This window comes from Pleurodeles waltl, chromosome 3_1 (genome assembly GCF_031143425.1).
Source record: "Pleurodeles waltl isolate 20211129_DDA chromosome 3_1, aPleWal1.hap1.20221129, whole genome shotgun sequence".
NCBI classification, from domain to species: Eukaryota; Metazoa; Chordata; class Amphibia; order Caudata; family Salamandridae; genus Pleurodeles; species Pleurodeles waltl.
In genome coordinates, this window is record NC_090440.1 from 449,972,856 (window position 1) to 449,996,330 (window position 23,475).

The following is a 23,475-nucleotide window of genomic DNA, read 5'->3' on the forward strand; positions in this document are numbered from 1 at the left end:
GAAAAAGCATAAATGCATAATAATCACAGTTTATGTTATAGTGCCTATCCTCAGTAAGGATCAGCAAAGCAGAGTCAGTTTTTGTCCTCAGGACATCAGTCGATTAGCAAGGCATCAGGATTCAGCACCAAAGTTCAGAAAACATAAAGGTTCTCATTACAACATTGGTGGTATATGCCGCTTACCGCCGCGCAGAAGGCCGCCAACACACCGCTGCGGCCGCGGAAATCCGCTACAGCTATTACGACCCACAGGCCGGAATCCGCCAAAATCAAGGGCCAGATGTAGCAAGGCTTTTCCCTTCCTATTTGCGACTCGCAACGCAATGTAAGTTGATTTGCGAATCAACTCGCAGTTACCATCCACTTAAAGTGGATGGTAACTTATTCGCAAATGGACCCCTTCCCCTTTGTGAATGATCACAAAAATATTTTTTCAGAGCAGGCAGTGGTCCTATGGACCACTGCCTGCTCTGAAAAAAACCGAAACAAAAGGTTTCGTTTTTTTTTTTCTAAGTGCAGCTCGTTTTCCTTTAAGGAAAACGGGCTGCAGATAGAAAAAAAAAACTGCTTTATTGCAAAAGCAGTCACGGACATGGAGGTCTGCTGTCTCCAGCAGGCCACCATCCCCGTGAGTGCCCAGACTCGCAATGGGGTCGCAAACTGCGACCAACCTCATTATTTATTAATGAGGTGGGTCTTTGCGACCCCATTGCGAGTCGCAGAAGGTGTCTAAGACACCTTTCTGCATAGCAAATTGCGAGTTGCAATTTGCGAGTCGGAAGGACTCGCAACTCGCAATTTGCCACCTACCTACATCTGGCCGCTAGACACCCACAGAAGTCTGACACACGAAAGGTCAGTGATAAACTGGCAATAACAAAACCTCCACCGTCACGCCAACAAGAATACGCCCACACTATCACGACCCACAAATCCACGCAGCAGTCTTTCAACCGCGGTATTCCATTGGCGGTACACACTGCTGCGCTCAAAATAAACACACATTTACAAAACACAACCACATTGGACAATTCCAAATACACACACCTGATACACAAACACACACCACTCCCACACACCCAATACAATATAAAACACACACCCACAAACCCCTACAACAAAAATTTAGAACGAAGCACACAGAGAGACACCACAATCAACAAACTAGCATCCACAGGCACACAACACCATCACTCACACAACATCCATGCACCTCACACAACATACACAAAATCATCCCCTCACACATCACAACACACACCACCTCACACATCACCCACACCACACCATGGCACCGCAAAGACACCCCAGGTTCTCTGTGGAGGAGCTCAGGGTCATGGTGGAGGAAATCGTCTGGTTTGAACCGCAGTTATTCGGATCACTGGTGTAGCACACCTCCATTGCTAGGAAGATGGAGCTATGGTGCAGAATCGTGGACAGGGTCAACGCAGTGGGACAGCATCCAAGAACACGGGATGACATCAGGAAAAGGTGGCATGACCTACGGGGGAAGGTGCGTTCTGTGGTCTCAAGACACCAGATTGCAGTTCAGAGGACTGGCGGCGGACCCCCACCTCCTCCCCCACAACTAACAACATGGGAGGAGCAAGTTTTGGCTATACTGCATCCTGAGGGCCTCGCAGGAGTAGCAGGAGGAATGGACTCTGGTAAGTCAGATCTTAACTATTACATCCCCCACCCTACCTGCATGCTATCACATACCTCACCCCATCACCTCACAAATGTCCCACTATCACGACCCACATATCCCAACACCAAGCCCTGCATGCAACACCAAAGCATGGACACCCATCACCAAAGGATGTCCACTACACATATCCACACAGATCCCCAAACAAAATATCACACAAGGTCCTAGACAAGAATGTAAGCACTGAGGTCCAGGGTCACCCACCCATTGCACACGATGGCACACACAGATGCAATAATCATGCCTTTACACCCCTGCAGGACCCCTACCCAAAGTCACTGGACAGGAGGGTCCAGACATGTCCACTCCACCCACAGAAGAGCCCCACAGTGATGACAGGAGCTCTGTCCAACTGGATCTAGATGACCAGCCCGGCCCATCTGGGACTTCTGGACAGTCGGTTCCCCTCACAATGGCACAAGCCACAACAGAGCCTCCCCCCTCTGGAAACACCAGCACAGCACCCACCCAGCGGGCCATACCTCTGTCCCCAGGACACGTCAAGCAGCAGTGTGCCACCACTACAGGGAACGCAGGCTAACCCACCACCCCAACAACAGCAGGGACCTGGGGGCAGTGGCAGTGGGAACATGGTTCAGGAGACAGAGGCTCAGGAACACAGGGGAACTGGAAGGGCTGCTGTGCGACAGGGGGACGACAGGCCCTGTGAACCCACTCTCCACGAGGCCCTCTCCAACATCATGGGAGCGTACCGTCATTCCCAGGAGCTGATGGCAACGGTACTGGCCAAGTTTCAGGAGACCCAGCGGCTGCAGGAGGAACAGTATTTGGGGTTCAGGGAGGAACTCAAGCCCATCAATACCACCCTGGTCACCATTGTAGGGGTGCTGAAGGACCTTGTGAACACCAGGAGGGACATTGTGGCACAACAAGGGGCCCCTGACACTAGCCTCAATGATGAACTGCCCACCACCTCTGCCGTTGCTAGTGGACAGGAGGCACCACCACAGGACCACGACAAAAGCACCCCACCCCCTACAGATGAAGAACCACCCCGCAAACGGTCCCTGAGATCCAGGACAAAGACAGAGAACAATGCCAAGACCCCCGCCAAGAAATTATACCACCCTGAATGTCAACCCATCTGTTCCACTTCGTCACCCTGTCCCTCCTTAAACTGCCCTATCTCCACTTCCTATGCTCCTTTGGACAATGCATCTGTGAGACAAATAACTGGACTCTGCCATGGACATTCCTCCACCATCACCGCTGCCCATTTTCCAACCCCCTCCACTAATTTGCACTTAAATAAACACCCTTGAATCACAAAACAATCTAGAGTCAGTCTGTGCTTTCACAGATGTGTATTTGCTATAACTAAGGAACATAGCAATGTCCATTGTATTGACAACATACCTATGTGACACAGCTCTAGTCCATGAGGTAACATAGCAGAGGTCACACAGTCGGAACCCCATCTGTGAAATGGAAAGGCAAAGTGACAGGTCGGGGTCCCTACACTGGTTGAAAGTGACAGACATATGATAGGTCTAACAATTGTATGAGATGTAGGAGGCAGTGATGTCTTCTTACCTGTGTCTCACTGGAAGTATTGCATGATGACGTTGTTTCGGTTGTCAATATCTTCTTCTTCTGCCTCCTCTTCTTCACTGTCCATAGGCTCCACAGCTGCCACAAGACCAACATAAGGCCCATCCTCCTGCAGAAAAGGCACCTGACGTTGCAAAGCCAGGTTATGCAGCATACAGCAGGCCACGATGATCTGGCACACCTTCTTCGGTGAGTAGTATAGGGAGCCACCTGTTAGATGTAGGCACCGGAATCTGGCCTTCAGGAGGCCGAAAGTCCACTCTATAATCCTCCTAGTTTGCCCATGCGCCTCATTGTAGCATTCCTCTGCCCTTGTCCTGGGATTCCTCACTGGGGTCAGTAGCCATGACAGGTTGGGGTAACCAGAGTCACCTGCAAATATCGAGGGGTATCTGTTAGACATACACCAACCCTTAGGGACTCTCCCATACCCAGACACCTATTCATACCATGTGGGAATCTTGGGCTCACCTATTAGCCACACACAGTGCCTCTGGAGTTGGCCCATCACATAAGGAATGCTGCTATTCCTCGAAATGTGCACGTCATGCACAGAGCCAAGATACTTGGCATTCACATGACAGATGTACTGCTCTTCCAAACACACCATCTGCACATTCATTGAATGGAAGCTTTTACGATTTCTGTACACCTGTTCATTCCTGCGGGGGGAGACAAATGCCACATGTGTACCATCAATGGCACCAATGATGTGGGGATATGTCCCAGGGAATAGAAGTCACCTTTCACTGTGGGCAAATCCTCCACCTGGGGGAATATTATGTAGCTGCGCATGTGTTTCAGGAGTGCAGACAACACTCTGGTCAACACATTAGAGAACAATGGATGTGACATCCCTGATGCCATGGCCACTGTTGTTTGAAAGAAACCACTGGCCAGTAAATGGAGCACTGACAGGACCTGCACTAGAGGGGGATTCCTGTGGGATGGCGGATAGCTGACATCAGGTCAGGCTCCAACTGGGCACACAGTTCATGGATTGTGGCACGATCAAGTCTGTAGGTGATAATGATGTGTCTGTCTTCCATTGTCGACAGGTCCACCAGGGGTATGTACACCGGAGGATGATGCCATCTCATCATCTGCCCCAGCGGATGTGCCCTATGGAGGAGAATGGTGAGCAGAGGGTCATATACCACATAGGTTGCACAAGGGTGTTTTGTACTATTGTGATTTAATCGGTGTGTGGCGCTTTCTCTCCGTATTCCTGCTTAAATGTGCTGTGACTCAGTTAGGTGCCCTGCCATGTGCCCCCCTGAAATGGTGGCTGTCTGACCTGTAAGGAGGGACAAGGGGAAATGAGGTAACTGCGCTGGCATTGTGCAGCGTCGCGGTAGGCAGTTGAAGACCGCCACGCAATTCAGCATTGGTTATCATTGGGCCCTATGGGTTGCAGGAGCCAATGACGATGTATGCCGGCGGCGACGTTACGCACCGCCGCAGACGTGACCACCATTTTCTATTTGTGCACTCACTTGATACCTGACCTTCAATAGGAGAGGACCTACACTGCAAGTGCTGCTGTGACTTGAGTCTAAAAGCAACAATGGCTAAAGTGTCTGGGGAAAGGGCCCCTGCCTTCACCGTGGAGGAGTTGGACAAACTGGTGGATTGGGTCCTCCCCCAGTACACGCTACTCTACGGTCCTCCAGACAAACATGTGAGTACACTGTGAGCATGATGGATGGGACATGAATGTATGGATTGGTCTGGATGGAAGGTAAATGTGGGGGGCCTGTGGCCTGCATGTGAGGATTGTCAGTGTATGTGTTTCAGGGCATAGGTGGGATGGTCAGTGTATGTGTTTCAGGGCATAGGTGGGAAGTTGTGACCAATGGGTAGGAGGAACCGGACGGGGGAGTAAGTTCCATTCTTACTTTTTCTTTCCTGTACGTCAGCGCCCACCAGAGGAAGGGTATTTGGCATGCCATCGCCAAGGAATTGCGGACCCTGGTGGTCTATCATAGATGGAGCACCCACTGCCGCAAGAGATGGGAGGACCTGCGCCGCTGGAGCAAGAAGACAGCAGAGGCCCAGCTGGGGATGGCCTCCCAACATAGAAGGGGTGCCCGTCGCAACATGACCCCCCTGATGTTCAGGATCCTGGCTATGGCATATCCGGAGTTGGATGGGCGCTTGAGGGCATCACAGCAGCCACAAGGGGGTGAGTACAGTCTCATTCAGCTGACTCTGGGCGCATTACGAGGTGTTGGTGGGGATGTGGGCTGTGGTTTCCCCTAGGCCTGGGCGAACTTTCTAGGGTAGGTCCCTTGTTAGGCAGGCTCTGTGGCACTCCAACCCCAATAGTGGCAGTGGCCATCTATAACTAGTCAGGCTCCTGTGGGTTGCAGGTGTGCAGCAAATGTGGTAAGGCACAGTCCCCCATGGACAGGTGATTTTCCTAAGAACTGTTAGTGCATGGGCTAGTGCATAGGGCTGCTCCCTGTGTGTTGTGACCGGCAACAGTAGTTGTATGTCCTCTGTCTTTCCCCCCCTTTTTGTTTTGTCACCCTGTCCTTGTGTGCTTTAGCATCATCTGGCGGAGGAGCAGTGGCATTGGAGCAGGAGGGAGCTGCATCCCACATGGCCCAGGAGGGTAAATGTTCGGAGCCTGAAGGCACCAGTGAGATGGAGGGCGAGGGGAGCTTCACAACGGGGACAGGAGGAGACACCAGTGATAGCGACTCCTCCTCTGATGGGAGCTCCTTTGCGGTGGTGGGGACATCTATGTGCCCCGCAACAACAGGTACAGCCGTCACCCCCACACCAGCACCGCCCTCCTAGCAGCCCCTCAGCATGCTTCCCGTGCCCGCTCACCCAGGAGGGTAGGCATCTCTTTCACCTCAGGCACCTCAGGCCCTGCCCCTGTCAGCCCTGCTGCCCTCAGTGAGGAGGCTATTGACCTTCTGAGATCCCTCACTTTTGGGCAGTCAACCATTTTGAATGCCACGCAGGCTGCCGAGAGGCAATTGCAGCAAACAAATGCATAGCTGGAGGGCATTCATTCTGGCGTGGCGGCCCAACAGAGAGCATTTCAGGCTCTAGCCTTAGCACTGATGGCAGCCATTTTCCCTGTGTCTAGCCTCCCCCCTCCAACCTCCACTACCCTACCCAAACCCCTGTACCTGCATACACACACATCAACACACAAAAGTGGCTCAGGCACACATAAGCACCACACATCCCACAGGCACTCACACAAGTACCATACCCATGCAGACACACCAACATCCACTGCCTCCGCAGTGTCCCCCTCCTCCACGGTGTCCACCTCCCTACCAGTCTCGTCTCCACTCACACCTGCATGCACTACATCCTCAGCCACTATCTCCATCACCAGCACGCCCATCACCACACACCACTCAGATGCAATCACTACTCCCACTACCATGCACACATCCCCTGTGTCCTCTCCCAGTGTGTCTGTGAGCCCTCCTCCCAAAGTACACAAATACCAGCACACACCCACTCAACAGCCATCCACCTCACAACAGCCTCCAGCCCATGCACCTTCACCCAAATTCAGCAGACGTACACCTCCTACAACCAGTACCTCTTCCTCCACTCCCAAACCCACTCCATCTTTCCGTCCCAGTGTGTCTAAGAAACTTTTCCTGGCTAGCATTGACCACTTCCCCACACCTCCACCCCCGTCCTTTCCCTAGGGCCAGGTTGTCTTGAGCCCTGACCAGCACCTCAGCCACCAAATCCTCGTCCAGTGTGGTCCCTGCAAGTCTGGAAACATCGACGGGTCACCCATCAGGAATGCCAGTGTGCCACCTAGTGATGCCAAGGACCACCCTATTCCGCCACCTGCCAAGGTAAAGAAGGGGCCAGCATGTCGAAGAGAAAAGCTGCACCAACCACACAGCAAGGCATCTTTCAGAAGCAAAGAGCACAGTGCCAAGGTCCCAGCAGCGACTTCCAAGGTGGGGAAAGGACACAAGAGCAAAGAGAAGTCAGCTCAGGGCACGGAGCCTCCGGGTAAGGAACTGGTGTCACCCATTTTGCAAGACAGCCCAGCAACGTGAATGGCAGTGGGCACTGCTTCTGCACCGCCACCTGCACGTCTGCTGCCTCTACTACAGTCACCAGCATCATCCCCAGTGGGCACCCTTCCAAGTCTACAGGAGACAGCCCTGCGGATTGGTGACTTGTAATACTGTGGGCGGTACATTGTCTTCCGCCTGTCTGTTGGTGGTTACTGCTGTGGTGTTTGTTTCTACCGCCGTGGCAGTCGGAGTGTTAAAGTGGCTGTCTGTTCTGGCGGTTTCCGCCATGGTCGTGATTCTATTTGTTTTACCGCCGGCCTGTTGACGGTATTACCACCGCTTTATGTAATGAGGTCCTAAGTCTCTAATCTAATATACGAACAGCAATGCCTAGAATTAATCATTCTACAGACTCCACCATCCTTCGCTAAAAGAATGTCTAAAGTAAGAAGATTTTGAAGAGTATGAGCTCTATCTGCAGCTAATTCAGTATCTATCAGGAGTATGGCTCCTGAAAAATGTGTCAGCATGTTATCCACAATAGTAGACAACTTTTGAATCTTTATCGAATTCAGAATGACTCCCACTAAAGGAATCACTACTCCAAATATATCTCCCACTATACCAGAAGAGGACTCCCTCCTCTGTCTCTTATGATGTAATTCAGTAACTTTCAGAATCTTTTTCAGATCCTCTATTTGATAAATCTTTGGAAAAACCATCCCCAAATAACATGTCCCATATCATCCTCTTGGAAGACAGTAATAAGCATTTAGACCACAGTTGTAATAAATTTCTGTGCATTCAACATAAAAATTCATTTACTCTGAAACAAAAACACATGCCTACATTCACTTGTTCCCACAAATAAAGTATCAGTGCACGATTTAGGCCTATATATTCAAAGTTTCCCTACGTGTTGTGCATCTAAAGCTAATTTTCCTTGCGTTTTAATTGCACAATAAGCATAATCATTCTTGTAAGTCCTTTTCCTTAAGCCTTTTCCTAATTTTTCTTTCAATGCTTTTCTCCTGTCATCTGTATTATCTAAGAAGCTTTTTTCTAAAGGTGTAAACAAGCATGTCAAATTATTTCTATGAACATAAGCTGTGCCAAAGGTCAATGTAGGTTCAAAGAAACCTCTAACTATTAGAATGTCATTATCATTAGCTATTCTACTCCAATACCTAATTACAGGAACAATCGAAAACACAACATCATAGTTTGAATAAAAGTACTGAATGTACTCCTGGTTATAAAATCTTGTTATTAACAGATTACAACTTCTGTAGGTTAAAGGCAGACTATGATAGGTGACTCCTTGCTCTAATACCTTTAGTGCAATAGTTGTCTCAAAAGCAGAAGTATAGTTGGCTTCTTTTTTATCAACAGACATAACCACGATCAACACCACAAACAATATCCCACACATAATCGCCAAATCAATGCTCATATTTTTACAGCGCCCAGCATCTCTACCCTCCTGACTAAGGTTACTCATGATCTATAAAGAATCAGAAAGCAGAAGAAATTTTGAAAAAACTTGTGACAAAAATCAAAAACAGGCAACTCTTCTTTCAGCAGTTATTTACTTTCAGGATCCCTTGCTAAAATCGGTGAGTAGCTTTGTCAAAATCAGGTTTCAAAAGTCAAATCAGGTTATTAATGTCTCTTCCGGTTATTTTCAACAGTCTCTTTCTCAAACTTCCTCTCAGATTGTTTCAACAGTTCAGTTCATTAGCTTCTTTTACGTGCTAAAATATTGTCTCAGAATCTCTCTATCAAAACAAAAAGACAAACTTTTGCTGCCATTCATTCGAAGTTGCATACGCCCATTCAGGACCTGCGTATCTTTGACTTGCTATTCTCTTTCTTTTCAATTGCCGATCACCATTCCGCTCTCTTTCACTTAGACCTTCTCTTCTTGTGGTATCTACTTCTTACTCAATTGTTGGTTCAACAACCACCTCTTTCCCTTTTTCCACCTCTGACTCCGGCCACTTATCTCCTTTCAGTTGATCCTTTGTCAGTGTTCTCTTCAGAGTCAAACTTGAACCTTCTCCGTGTTCTGTCGTGTTTTCTCTTGACATACCTGCAACCGGTTCAGGAGGAGTCAGATCACATTGTCCTTGCTCCACCTCAACTCGTTCCCCTTCTGGGTCTGGCAATTGCTCTGGTTGTCTCTTAAGATTGTCTGCTTCTGGGAAAGCCCTTCTCTGACTAGGCTCTCCAGATCCCTCAATTGAGATAGGCTCTCCGTCACCCTCCGGAAGGTTCGTATCTCACAGGCGTGACTGAACCGTCCTCAACGAGCTCAGATACGGTCTCAGTTCCCCTTTGTTCTCCTTCCGGCCCTGAGACTTGTCTCACTGTTGTTGGCACTGAACTGCTTGAATCCAATTCAGAATTCCAGCATACTTCACAGCTGTGGTAGTTGTCAAAACTACCTGATAAGGTCCCTTCCAAGGAGGCTCCAAACACGTCTTTTTCACTTGATTTTGGATCACAACCCAGTCCCCAGCTCTCAGGTTGTGCCCTGGGTCATGGATCGGTGGCAGTGTGGTGGCTTCCACCTGCTGAGAAAAACAGCAAACCACATCAGCGAGACCTTTGCAGTAATCCAACACAATATCATCTGTAATGTTGACAAGTGCATTTGCAGGCACCGCTGGCAACCTCATTGCTCTGCCCATGAGGATTTCATGCGGTGACAATACTGTCTTCCTGTCAGGTGTGTTTCTCATTGACATCAACACTAAAGGCAATGTGTCAGGGTATTTCAAATTTGTTGACGCACGCATCTTTGCAACTCTTGACTTCAAGGTGCCATTCATCTGTTCCACTTGTCCTGATGCTTCAGAGTGGTAACTACAATGTAACTTCTACTCAATGTGCTGCACACAGTAAAGAGATCTGAAACCCGAATGTGGTATCAGTTCCCTAAACAATAGTTTTGCTACTGTGAGACTATCATTTCTTCGTGTAGGGTAAGCTTCAATCCAGTGACTAAAGATGCAAACAATCACCAACACATATCTCAAACCTCCACACACAAGCATCTCAATAAACTCCATCTGCAGTCTGCTGAATGGACCTCTGGCTCTTCCAATGTGGCTCAAATTAACCACTGTCCCTTTCCCTGCATTTAGTTGTTGGCAAACAACACATCGATGGCAAACTGTTTCAGCAATTTGTCTAAACTTTGGGTTCAACCAATCATGGTTGAACAAATGAATCATTGCATCCCTCCCAATTTGTGCTTGACCATGATAGTACCGCGCCATTTGAGACAACAGACTATTTGGAAAAACCAATTGACCCTTCTCGGAAACCCACAGTTCATCTTGTATTTGCACACATTTCATTTTGCTGAGTGAACGTTTTTCCTCCCTGCCAACATAATTCTGCAACATTTGCAATTCTTCCAAAGTGTCAATTATTTTCAATGCATGGCTTGTACAAGTTTTGTCTTCTTGAGGTAAGGGTTCCCACTTGTCTTTGAATGATATACAGCTCAATGCACAAAACCTTGCGACTTGAACTGCATATCTATTTCCCAATGATACAAAGCCCTGCAACTTCAAAAGTGCACTGCATTTCACCACTGCAATCTTTTCACACATTTGAATAGCATTTGAATAGCTTGTAATAATTCTTTATTTCTCTCACCATTTCTTACTGGTGAACCAGAAGAGGTCATGAAACCTCTCTGTGACCGCAACTGACCAAAATCATGGAATATCCTGAATCCATACTGGATATCCATATAGAGTGTGACTTTCAATTGAGCAGAAACATGGCACAATCTGTTAACGGCTACCAGTTCCACTACTTGGGCAGAATACACTCCTCAAAGACAAGAAGCTTCCGAGGTATCAGTAATTGTGCACCCAGCATATCCTGTTCTCAGTGTCCCTGTATTGTCCCTCAGACAAGAACCATCAACAAAGATATTTTGGTAATTTTCTTCCAATCGGATATCTATAATGTCAGGTCTCAGTTTTGCGCACAAGTCAGTTACTTCAAGAAAATCATGCTCAACATCTTCCTCTTTTTAAATTTCAGCATTTTCACTTGGAAGTAAGGTTTCTGGGTTCAGCACTGTACATCTTTTCAATGATACATTTAGTGACCCGAGAATACTTGTTTCATATCTGGTCAACCTCACACCAGTCAAATATTGGATTTTTGTCCTTGTAAGTAGAATCTCAATAGAGTGAGGGACCATTACAGTCAGGAGATGTCCCATCACAATGTTCTCATAGTGTGTAAGGCTGTGTTCAACTGCGCGCAAACAACCCAGTAAGGCTGCTGCAACTGGCTGCAAAATAGCTGACAAATATGCTACTGGGCAGTTTTCACGTCCATGGACCTGTGTCAAGACAGACAAAGAACATGTATCACTCTCATGAAAAACAATGTGAACAGTTTAGTGTAATCAGGCATATCCAACGCTGGAGCCTTGCACAGACTCTCTCTCAAGTCAGTGAACGCTTTCATTTCATCCTGGTCTATCACTATGATATCAGTGACTTCCTTATGAGTCAGCTTCTGCAATGATCTTGAAATGATTGAAAAATGTGTAATCCATTGGCAACAATAACCTACCATTCCCCAAATCATCCTGACATTTCTCTGTGTAGTTGGGGGATTTATCTGCAATATGGTTGTAATCCTTTCTGTGGATATCATTCTTGAACTCTTGTCAATTTGGTGACCCAAATATTTCACTACTTTCTGACAGCACTGCAATTTAAGAAGAGAAACTTTGTGACCATTCTTTCCTAAATGGTTCAACAGGGCAATCGTATCATACTTGCACTCGTCCCTTGTTTTGGATGCAATCAGCAAGTCATCAATGTACTGCACCAAGGTCGATTAGAAAGGCAAATCGAACAACTCCAAATTCTTTTTCAAGATCTGATTGAATAGGGAAGGTGACTCTGAAGGAATTCTGCACCAGCAATAAACTTGATCCAGGAATTTGAAACAAAAGACAAATTGACTATCCTCATGAAGAGGCGCAGAAAAGAATGCTTGTGACACATCGATGACAGTGGACCACATAGCATCACATGGAATCTGGAACATTATCACATCTGGATTTGGCACCACTGGACAACATTTGATCACAATCTCATTTATTTTCTTAAATCCTGAACAATCCAAATCTTCCCACAGGGCTTTTTTAAACCCATTATTGGTGAATTACATGGACTGCTCAATACTTCCTACAGAACCCCTTGATTTACAAAGTCTGCAATTATTTGAGCTACCTTCATAAGGACATCTTGTGGCATGTGGTACTGTGGAAGTTGAGGAAAAACGACATTCTGATTTACAGTAATTTTAACTGGCTCCACTCCCTTTATCAAATCTACTTCCTTTCCTGTCAGATGCCACACTTTTTCTTTAACCATTCCCTGCAAATCAGGATGAAGCTCATTCACTGTGAACATCGGGAAAAACTCAATCAAAGGGTACTCCTCATTTGTGGTCTCATATTCTGTTTCTGGGACCTGGTCCTCTTCGTCATCACTATTCATCTGATCAAGTCTCTTCCTTGTAGGGATATCAGACTTGAATCGCAGGCTACAAATGTATGCAATCCCTGGAAGTTGACAATCTTAACTTGAACTGGATCTGTAATAAGGGTTGTCAAATACTGGTTTGCTACTCCCACAACCTGGACGGTTCTACCTGAAAAGGGCAAATTTGCAACTTCTGCACTTCTCACTGTACAGTGTGTAGCTCCTTTGTCAACCAGGATTGAAACCTTGTGACTCATAACCTTTCCCTTCACATAGAGTCATCTTTGATCTACTTCTAAGGAAGTCACAAACATGCATGGCTACTCCTCTGAACTGTCACTCATTCATTCATCATTTATTCCATTCTCACTGTGTAACGGGAATTGGTGCACTGTGTTACTACTTTTGTTATCCCTCTGACCTGTGACCTGTTGAGAAAGCATCATCTGTTTCTGCTCCATCGGGGCTTGAGGTATTTGAATTTGCTGTCTAGGTACCATGGGAACCTGCTGTTGCATTGGCTGCAACTGTGACATTTGTGCACTGGTCATTTGTAATTGATGCATTGGCTAAAAATTTTGCATTTGATTCACATTATTCTGAAAATTTGAATAAGGACCTCTCAATTTCGGTCCTCTCACATTCTGGAATGAATTGATGTAATTACTCTGCTGATGTCAACATCAGGACAGAGCGCTCTCTACAGGCGACGAAAATGCAAAAACCCAGCCTTTATGTAAGAGCATAATTCACGCATTGTGTTTATATGCAGTTTGTTAACCTTTTGCATTGCAGGCTTGAACTTTGAAAAACACTATTAATGATGTTTGCAATAACTGTTCAATTGCAAGGTATTGTTGCAGACTCATTGAGTGTGTTAGGGTGTGGTCCCTTTCTAGGACCTTCTAGAAGTTTCCTCTGCAGCATGACTGGGTGTGGTCTGTGGGCTGGGCCAGACTCTATATAAGGGAGCCAGCCCAGCTCCACGTGCTCACTATGCAGAGGTCCCGGTTCAGAGCAGCTGCAATTTCCTGAGCTCCTGTTCTGGAGGCATACCTTGAAGTTCCAGGCCTGCACTGCATTATCTTGGTCATCCTAGAGCAGGGTGGTAAGACGGTGATCGGGCTGGGCCCCCAACCCCGCTCTAAAAAGACTCTTGAATTTTTGGGCCTATTCTTGAAACTTTCAGAGTAGGCGAAGCATTGCTCTGATGTTAATCTTGGTTTTCGGATCAGCAAAGGTTTGCACGATCGTTTCAAGGCATTTGCATATTCTTGTTAGAATCAGCTGTGTGCGCGATTCATTTCCAGCATGACAATCTAGGTGTTCGAATCGCCAAAGGTTTGCGCGATCGTTTCATGGCATTTGCATACTCTTGTTAGAATCGGCTGTGGGCACGATTCATTTCCTTCATGGCAATCTTGGTGTTCGGATCGGCAAAGGTTTGTTCAATCGTTTCATGGCATTTGCATACTCTTCTTAGAATCGGCTGTGTGCGCGATTCATTTCCTGCATGACAATCTTGGTGTTCGGATCGGCAAAGGTTTGCGTGATCATTTCATGGCATTTACATATTCCTGTTGGAATCAGCTGTGTGCGCGATTCATTTACTGCATGACAACCTTGGTGTTCTGATCGGCAAAGGTTTGCGTGATCATTTCATGGCATTTACCTATTCCTGTTGGAATCAGCTGTGTGCGCGATTCATTTCCTGCATGACAATCTTGGTGTTCGGATCGGCAAAGGTTAGCGCGATCGTTTCATGCCATTTGCATACTCTTGTTAGAATTGGCTGTGTGCGCGATTCATTTCCTGCATGAAAAACTTAGTGTTCAGATCGGCAAAGGCTTGCGCGATCATTTCATGGCATTTACATATTTCTGTTGGAATTTACAGTGTGCGCGATTCATTTCCCAAATGTTAGACTTGGTGTTCAGATCGGCAAAGGCTTGCGCGATTATTTCAAGACATTTACATATTCCTGTTGGAATCGGCAGATTGCACAATTCCTTTCCCTCATGTCAAACTTGATTCCCAGATCAGTAACAGTGTGTGCAGTCATTTCATGGGCATACAAAAAAACTTTGAAGTGTAATGTTATTTAATGTTCACATATTTATTTTGTGAAGATGACAAATCCTAAATGTGACGTTCTTTGTGCATATTAAGTTCCTAGTACAATGCCAATTGTTTTCCAGGGATGTTTTTCAGACAGCCTTTAGTACTCATGTTAAAAAAGGTAGTGTTTGTTCTGAAGCAGTATTCTAGAAGGTTCTTGTATTTCTAGATATTGTGTAACATGTTATGAAAAGCTTTTATGAAACATTGCATTAATCAGCCTTGATTTATTCCAGGTATCCAGAGTTCTTGAGGTCTAGTTAAAGTCACTCCTTAGAGTATCCATGGTAACAGTAAGACAATACTAAGAACCATAATCTAGTGAAAGTCAATGTGATTTTATTCTGATGGTGTGTTGTTTAACCTTTTGCTTCCTACAGGCCTCCTTCCCGGCTGGTCCCTACCTAATCCCCTTTCCCCTCTTGGACTCCCTTAGACTCTGTGACATTCTAATCAGAGTATTGGAGCTGTATTGTGGTGGACATGTTGGGAGCATGCGCAGACCCCGAGGATCTGGTGACTCTGAAAGCTGAACAACACCTTCCTGCACCATCATTGGACACTCAAGTTTCCAATGTCCAACGGCTCCGCAAATATGACATGGCAATAACTTCTTCATCCCCTGCACATCTTTCTGAACCACTACAGTATTCATTTCTGGACCATGATTCATATTGCCTCCATAACCTCTACTGTGAGTGAAACGTCAGATCTCCCTGCTGCTGCTGCTGCTGCAGCAACTACTGTGAAACATTCCCTTGCACTCCTGTTTGAGCTGATTTAATCTACATCACCATCTCCTTTTCTTTCAACTTTTTCTGCTTCAACTCAATCTCATCACAACAGTATTTTGCATACTGCAACACCTCATCAATTGGCTTTGCTTGCCAGAAAATCAAATGACTTTTAATCATCTGACTAATTTCAGGTCTAAATCCTTCCACAAATCTGAACACAAAATGAAGCATGTCTTTCGCCTCATTTGACTCTGTACCACTGTAATTCTTGAACGCCTGCAACAATCTTTCATAGTACGCATGTATCGATTCCTTTGCTTCCTGCGCTGTCCTGTCAATTCTCTGCCAATCAATATTCTTGGGCAAAATTCTTCTTTTCAAAAACTCAATCACCTTATAGTAATATTTCATTACCTCAGGAGACGGTGCACCTCTATTTTTGTCTCTCTCTGCTTCACTTGTGGCCAATCCACTCTCCTCTTACACTCGATCCACAGATCAGATGGAACTACTATCTCTAGTAATGTGTTCAAGTCTTCCCATAGACACTTTGCGAGTTTCACAAACCTGGCTGTCTGCTGATACCACTCTACTGGCTTTTCTCCAAATTTTGGGTAATCATTTGTGAATGACAGAATGTCACTTCTGCTCCACGGACATGAACAAATTTGCCCCCTGGAATCTCTCTCATTGGTAAAATTTCCACTGGATCTTTATCCTGCTGCACATTTGCAGTTAGTTCCAAAGAATACCTTTCTCTCTTGTCTCTTTTCTTTATCCATTTGCCTTCCCATTTGTCTAATGCTCCAGAGGTCTGAGCACTTTGTAGCAATTCTTTAACGTGTGCCTTCATTCCAGCAGATCTCATGTGTTAAAAAATCTTTCACCTCAAAATCTAATCTGTAACGCCTTTTCAAATGCTTCGTTTTCTCTATTTCTATGCCGTATTTCTCTGCCAAGTCTGCTAGTCTCTGGTGCACATTGCTCACTTCTCTCATAATCATTGGGCACAAATATTTGAATTCTGCCTCTGTGTAGAATTCTAGCCTATTCACCCCCATCATTCACTCCATGGGTTCACCTGCTTCCATGCTTAATCTAGTATAATTCAAATGCTTCTCTCCCTTAGGGGCACTCTGTGCGGTATTCAGTTTGTCTAACCATTCAGTCCTTGCAACGAAATGTTACTTGCTTGGACCTTTGGCATCTGCTGTGCAACTGCATTTGGAGTCTGCGGTGTCAATAATTTCAGACTCTGACTAGCGTTTGGATCTGTCACAGCATCTGGAAGTGCTACAAATGGACTGAGGTCTAGCAATGATCTTGATCCGTCAAATGTCTGTCCCAGAGGAGAGACTACTTGCGCATTTTCACTGTGTCCTCCCCTCATTAGGTTCTGGGACTTTGCTTCCTGTTCACCTACAGTAGGTCTCTTCTGTGCAAATAATGGTACAGCTGGACCAACAGTAATAGGTAGAGATATGGCATCTGGGGCAGATCTGGTACCTACACTCTGTGAGAGAGCAACTCCCATATTCTGATTCATCATCAGAGTCATATCTGACTGTGTCTCTGTTACAGGAGTAAATCTTGGCATTACCCGTGGCTGCACTTGGGGCAATAAAATTGGAGTTGGTTCAGTCTGAGCCAATATCAGTCTCGGGTAAACTGTTTCTGTAGGCACCATTAAGTTAGAAGTAATTTCCATAATGGGCACATCAGGATAAATTCTCTGAACCTGTGGCGGTTGCATCTGGTTTTGCACTACAGGAGTGGTAGGCACATTAAGACCACTTTGCACTGCATTCTGTGTCAGGTTATCATTAACCTGTACCGGACTCGCTGTCTCATTAACCTGAGTCGGGGCTGTGGGATCACCACTACTTGGACCACTCTCATGTACTGTATATGGTGGTGGTCGATCTCTCAATACCTGTGTAATCCTCTTTTGTTGAGGATTTTCTAGCCTCCTTACTCTCGGATGAACTTTTATTAGTTTTCCTAGCTTTTTTTTCTTCCTTCCCCTTCTCCTACGTTATTGCCAGAAACAACGTAATCCCTTGCAAAGTGTCCATTCTCCATGCTTTCTGAACACAGTCCCATCTAGCCTCCGCTAGAGTCTTCTCTGCCTTTCTCATCCTCCTTTAGAATTTCAGTTGCTGTTGCGGTCTAGCTCTCAAATCGCTAATACCTCAAACTGTGCTGGTCTTAGAAGGGGCTTTGACTCATAAAGCACCTTCCGTAAATGCTCCAAAACTCTCAAACTGAACGTCCTGTTTGTAGGGAATGCTAATTTGCACCATTGCTTTAGCTAAAGACATGGCACAACACCATTCTCTTCCATTACAATGTAAGCTGGTGTACCTTCTGCCATGCACCCCAAAACAGTCAAAAGATAACTTACAGCTTTACTTTTCTATGTAACTTCCAGCCATAAACTCAGTTGGCGGCCTGTCACATTGGCAATATGAAACCTTGAACCAAACCCCGACTCCAACCAACCAAAACCTTGCTCTTCGCCTCAAGTACTTATCAACTGCAAATATGTTCAAAGATTTATTTAGTCTGTGTTCAATTTATATTGTAGAATTACAATTTTGTCAAGCACTCTGTTCCCTCTTCTGAACACCAGAATAAATGCACATAAACAAATAAACAAATCAATCCAGAGCAACAGTCCTGGCAGCATAGATCCGAGAACTTAGAAGGGGACAGTTCGAAAGCCAGTGTCTAAAAATCCTGGTTTCCATGTCCTTCCACAAGATTAAACGTTTGAGGCAAATGAATGACTGGCTTTCGCCCAGGTCTCCTCCTGTTAATTATGAGCTCTAAAGTTATATTTATTTATTTGTATGTAAAAGCAGGAAGGCCTGTCTTTGCCTGTTAGTAAATTTATCATTTAGTAAAATGGAGCAGCAGTGAAACAGGATGGCCCATCTGACCATTGGGCAAAGTAATAGGAACAAACCAGAACCGCAATCGGGAATAGACAGGAGTCAATCCAGCAACAGGTGCAATAGAACACACGTTCTATTTCTACTAACAGCAGACCCATCATTTGTTCACATAGATTATCGTTTGCTAAGTGGAAATTAAATAGCCGATATTGTTGGTTTCTGCATAACGTAAATTTATTAACGTCAGCTAATGTTTATTTAATTTTCCCATCACCATTGTTTATACTGCCAAATTTTGCTGTGATATTACCAAGATCCTTGTGTATTCATGGTTTGCAGTTTAATTTCTGCTTGATTTGCCTATAATTTGTGCACTAGATCTTACCATATGCCTATTAGTTTTTTATTTTTGATTGCACTTTGAGAAATCGCACCACATTTATGTTGCTTACAGGAATAATAGTGTCATGTCAATTTTGGAAAATAGTCACTTACAAGTTTGGAAAGGATTTGTGGCTGTTGACTTTGCAAGAAGTCCTGAATGAGATCCCACAAATTTTTATTTGGAGTCGTGACATCGATTACTAATGAACCAACAGTTAGGACGTAGGTGAAATCAGTTTAGTCACTTACAACTGTACATTTAAACTTTCAATATGACTGTTCATGTCTCTACCATTACCATTACTGCACTTATTATATTGCTGCATTTTTTTTGCCTTTCCACCTTTTAATTATTTTAATTAAAGTTCAAAAAACTAAAACATACAATAATTTATTTGACATCCCTGAGCATGGACATTATTTGCAAATAGTATTTGTTGTAATACTGGGAATCGCTAATCTCTTTATCAACATATAAAGTTCTTTATAAACATTTCTTAAGATAAACCCATCTCATACAGAGAGGTATATCCATATTTAATCGATATACTGAGGTGAAACTGAAATAATATAGCCTTAGACACGAATTTCCATGTCTAAAACACCACAGTCTGCTCCAAGCAAGCGCTTTTTCACTTGTTCTCAGGATCTGCACATGTATTTTTCTGTTTACTTCCATTGATCATTGAGAATAAACCATTGTAAGGGGCTTAAGGCCAGATGTATCATTTTTTACAATAGCGATTAGCTAACTGTGATTTTCAGCGAATCATAATTAAGTAACTGCTATTCCAATGTATGAAACTCCAGGTCTTTCATACCGTCATTCGCAGGGGCTAACAAAACGACCTACCTCGTTAATATTCATGAGATAAGTAATAATTTGTGAGCTATTGCGAATGGCTACAATCACAGGGATGGTGGCCTGCTCGGCTCAGCAGACCACCATTTCTGTGATTGGTTTTCAATAAAGCAACTTTTTTTTTTTTTTAAATGCAGCTTGTTTTCCTTAAAAATTAAAAACGAAAAATGTTCTTGTCATTTTTTAAGAGTAGGCAGTGGTCGTTGGGACCACTGCCTGCTCCTTAAAAAATGTTTTTGCATGCCTTCCCCTTTGCAGATGGGTTACCACCTACATGAAGTTACCGAATCACAAACTGGACTTGTTACATACCAGAAGACATTTTACGATCGCAATGTTTCATACATCTGGCCCCAAGCTAGGAATTCCGAATTCTCTCCCTTGACATAATAGACAGAAAAAATGAATCGCCTAATTTATTTTTATTAGTTCATATTCACTGGGCCAAAAACAACGGGTGAAAATGTATTTGTACTGGTATCACTGGTTTCTCTGAGTCATCATGTGTTCATTTACTCTCATCTCTCCTCTTTCTTTCTACTCCTGTATCTTATCCTGTTTAATCCCGCCCAAGCTGCTTTCTCTTGTAGAAGTTTTGAATCTCCACCTCTCTCCAATTACATCCTGCTCTAGATCTTCTCTTCTTTCAATATAGACAATCCAACTCATAGCTTGCTGCCCCAGTATGGTAATTTTATTCTACCTTACCATCTTTGTTGTTACTCAACCATATGATTGGCCTTTTCCCTTCTTTTGCATATTTTTCCCTTGTTTCTTGTTATTCATCCTAGCTAGTCTTCATTTTATAATTCAGTGATTTATCTGCTCTATGTGCTAATATGGTTTACTAATTAAGATAACCTTTTAAGTCCTGCAAGATTATTTTTTACTCCAACAACTATTTTATTGACAGTTAGGACCAGATGTATGACCTTTTTATTTTGCTGCTTGCAATTTGTGAGCAGCTTGGGAATCGCAAATTGTGAGTCACAAAATGAAATGTACAACATTGTTAAGCATACTGTTTGTGATTTCCAATTGAGTCACAAATTACCTACCACATCAATAATATTGAAGAAGGCTGCAATTTGCGACCCCATTGGGAATAGCCGCACTCACAGGGATGGTGCAATAGCGTCTTTTTTTTTTACACTAAGGCGGAGTTAATGTGGCATTTTCTCCGCACCGCATTTACAAAGTGGCACAAGGTATGCATTGTGGCACTTTGTGAACCCACATTATGACTGCGCCACATTATGCCTGCGCCAGACACAATATAGGCAAGGGGAGCTGTTAGAAATGGGGTCTTTGGTTGACAGTCAGGTTACCTCCTGTTCAAGCAAGGACCCTCACTCTAGTCAGGGTAAAAGAGAATCACCCTCAGCTAACCCCTGTTGATCCCCTTGGTAGCTGGGCAGAGGAGTAGGCTTCACTTCAGAGCGCTAGGTGTAAAGTATTTGTACCAACACACACAGTAACTTAATGAAAACACTACAAAATGACACAACACCAGTTTAGAAAAACTGAAAATATTTATCTAAACAAAACAAGACCAAAACGTAAAAAATCCACAATACACAAGTCAAGTAATCAATTAAAAAGCAAAAATGGTCTTTATGTAGTTCAAAGCACAAACTAACACTGTTAGAGTGAAAATGTACCTTTGGTGCATCAAAAATAACCTTGCACGGGAGAGTGTGCGTCAAAAAGGGTTTGAGATGCGTCGATTCCACTCACGAGCAGGATCGTGCGTCGTTTCTCCTATCGTCGGTTCGGGCGTGTCGTTTCTTCTCTCTGCAGGAGACAGATGCGTCGATCTGGTCAGCACTCTCGGGTCCGGACAGGCCTTGCGTTGTTTTAACACACCCAGCGGTACTTGCGTTGGAAGTCCAGCTGCAAGACGATCTGAAAACCACGCAGCGCGGGTTGCGATCTCCTAGCTTCCATCAGCGATCCTGCACATCGTTTCTCAAGCTCCGTGAGTAGGTTCTTCGGTCGCGTTTCTGGCGAGTGTCAATTTTCAGCCACGGCGCCGGCGGCGCGCTGTTTCTTCAGTCGCAGATGGGAGTGGTGTTGATCTTTTTCCTGCATGGCACTCTCTGCTATGGATTTCCTCCTCTTAGGCTGCCGTTTTCTCCTTTCAGAGTCCCAGGAACTGGATGGGCACCACAGGACAGATTAGGAGTCTCCCCAGAGACTCCAGGTGCTGGCAGAGAGAAGTCTTTGCTGTCCCTGAGACTTCAAACAACAGGAGGCAAGCTCTAAATCAAGCCCATGGAGATCTTCATAAGATGGTTGGCACACAAAGTCCAGTCTTTGCCCTCTTACTCTGGCAGAAGCAGCAACTGCAGGATAGCTCCACAAATCACAGTCACAGGCAGGGCAGCTCCTCTTGTTTCCAGAAGTATTCTAAAGTCTGTGGTTTTGGGTGCCCTTCTTATACCCAACTTCTCCTTTGAAGTAGGCCTACTTCAAAGTAAAGTCTCCTTTGAATGTGAAATCCTGCCTTGCCCAGGCCAGGCCCCAGACACTCACCAGGGGTTGAAGATGGCATTGTCTGAGGGCAGTCATAGCCCTTTCAGGTGTGAGTGATCACTCCTCCCCTCCCTCCTAGCACAGGTGGCTCATCAGGATATGCAGGCTACACCTCAGCTCCCTTTGTGTCACTGTCTAGTGAGAGGTGCAACCAGCCCAACTGTCAAACTGACCCAGACAGCGAATCCTTAAACAGGCAGAGTCACGTAAATGGTATAAGCAAAAAAATGCTCACTTTCTAAAAGTGGCATTTTCAAACACACAATCTTAAAATCAACTTTACTAAAAGATGTATTTTTAAATTGTAAGCTCAGAGACCCCAAACTCCACATGTACATCCGCTCCCAAAGGGAATCTACACTTTAATCAGATTTAAAGGTAGCCCCCATGTTAACCTATGAGAGGGACAGGCCTTGCAACACTGAAAAACGAATTTAGCAATATTTCATTGTCAGGACATGTAAACACATTACTATATGTCCTACCTTAACCATACACTGCAACCTGCCCTTGGGGCTACCTAGGGCGTACCTTAGGGGTGTCTGACATGAAAGAAGAGGGAAGGTTTAGGCCTTGCACGTGGGTATACTTGCCAAGTCGAATTTACAGTTAAAAATGCACACATAGACACTGCAATGGCAGGTATGGAACATGATTGCAGACCTATTTATGTGGATGGCACAACCAGTGTTGCAGGAACACTAGTAGCATTTGATTTACAGGCCCTGGCACCTCTAGTGCACTTTACCAGGGACTTACTAGTGAATCAAATATGCCAATTATGGATAAACCAATTACATACTCATTTGTAAATGATCACTTGCACCTTAGCACTGGTTATCAATGGTAAAGTGCCCAGAGTAACACAAACAATAAAATCAGAGTCCAGCACACATCAACAACCTGGGGAACAGAGGCAAAAAGTTAAGGGAGACTATGTCAAGGATGAAAAGTCTAACAGGAGCATTCATACATTGGGGGGTCGAAGAGATTTCCTTGCACCATTTTGTTCTGACCTTTTAGCGCCTGCTCAGAGCAGGCATTAAAATGGAGCAGCAAGTAGAGCACCATCCATGCATTTCAAACAAAAAAATGAAAAGTTTTGTTTTAATT